Source organism: Etheostoma spectabile, chromosome 8 (assembly GCF_008692095.1).
Source record: "Etheostoma spectabile isolate EspeVRDwgs_2016 chromosome 8, UIUC_Espe_1.0, whole genome shotgun sequence".
Taxonomy (NCBI): Eukaryota; Metazoa; Chordata; class Actinopteri; order Perciformes; family Percidae; genus Etheostoma; species Etheostoma spectabile.
This window is the reverse complement of record NC_045740.1, coordinates 31,601,173-31,602,365: the sequence shown is the minus strand read 5'-3', so window position 1 is coordinate 31,602,365 and position 1,193 is coordinate 31,601,173. Positions and strand designations below refer to the sequence as shown.

Here is a 1,193-nt window from a genome sequence, read left to right as displayed (position 1 = left end):
GTTGATGCAGAGTGGAAGAACTTACTGACTCATTAGTAAACAGTTTTAACTGGCAAGGCAGCTTTATTTGTGTAGCACATTTCAGAAACAGGGCCATTCAAAGTAAAACATAAAAGAGCAGTTTAAAACAATTACAAATATAAAAACAGATCAAATACAAGTTACAGTGCAGTATAAGAAATTAACTGAATTATTTAAAGAAAGGTAACATCCAAAACAAAGGTCCTGAGGTCTTGAGAGTAGCGGTGGACCTGCAGTTTTCTGGGAGGCTGTTCCAGATATGTAGAGCATAGAAACTGAATGACTACAGTAGAATGGAGAACGACTACAGTAGAATGGTAGGGGACTACAGTAGAATGGAGAGCGACTACAGTAGAATGGAGAACGACTACAGTAGAATGGAGAACGATACGTGAATGGAGACGAAGACAGTAGAAATGGAGAACGGACTACAAGTAGAATGGAGAACGACTACGTAGAATGGGAGGACTACAGTAGAATGGAGAGAGGCTCGAGATAATGAGAGAACGACTACAGTAGAATGGAGAGCGACTACAGTAGAATGGAGAACGACTACAGTAGAATGGAGAACGACTACAGTAGAATGGAGAGCGACTACAGTAGAATGGAGAACGACTACAGTAGAATGGAGAGCGACTACAGTAGAATGGAGAACGACTGTTTGAACACATCATTAAATGTTCTCTGAGTGCCACTAATCACATCACTCACTGTACTATTAGATTTAGAAAGGATGGGAGGACGTCATCGCAGAAACACACAACTAAACAGCATTACTGTTTATTGATAGGTAACCTTATAACATTTCTTTTGAAATGACTAACATTTAATATGTGATGTATTCATTTATTGAAGTCTAACAAAATGGGAGTTGAGATCTGGGAGCATAGGCTACAACAAAGAGGACGCGGACAGAGAGTGAGGAGGACCTAATGTGCTTGGACACTATGACTAGAACACTATAAAACATTTTGCTTCCCCCCCCGATTGCTGACTGGCTAAGCATGATGATTACAGCGGTGACCATGGAAACCCCTGGGAGTCCCCTAAGCTCCCAGAGACGGTTGCTATGTTGACCTTGAGTCCACAAGTGCCAAAATGCTCCCATTACCTCATCTTCTATTGGTGAGAAAAAGAGATCTTACAACGAAATACAATGTGAGTATGGTTTC

At 41.0% G+C, this 1,193-nt stretch overlaps 1 long non-coding RNA gene across 1 annotated transcript in view; it reads right to left on the bottom strand.

Annotated features, from left to right (window-relative positions):
- The window catches only part of LOC116693501 (uncharacterized), a 6,103-nt gene extending 6,071 nt beyond the window's left edge, over positions 1-32 (bottom strand). The window contains exon 1 of the long non-coding RNA XR_004332937.1: positions 22-32. This is a non-coding gene — a long non-coding RNA (uncharacterized LOC116693501). The remainder of the gene's footprint in view (positions 1-21) is intronic.
- Between the last annotated feature and the right edge of the window lie 1,161 nt (positions 33-1,193).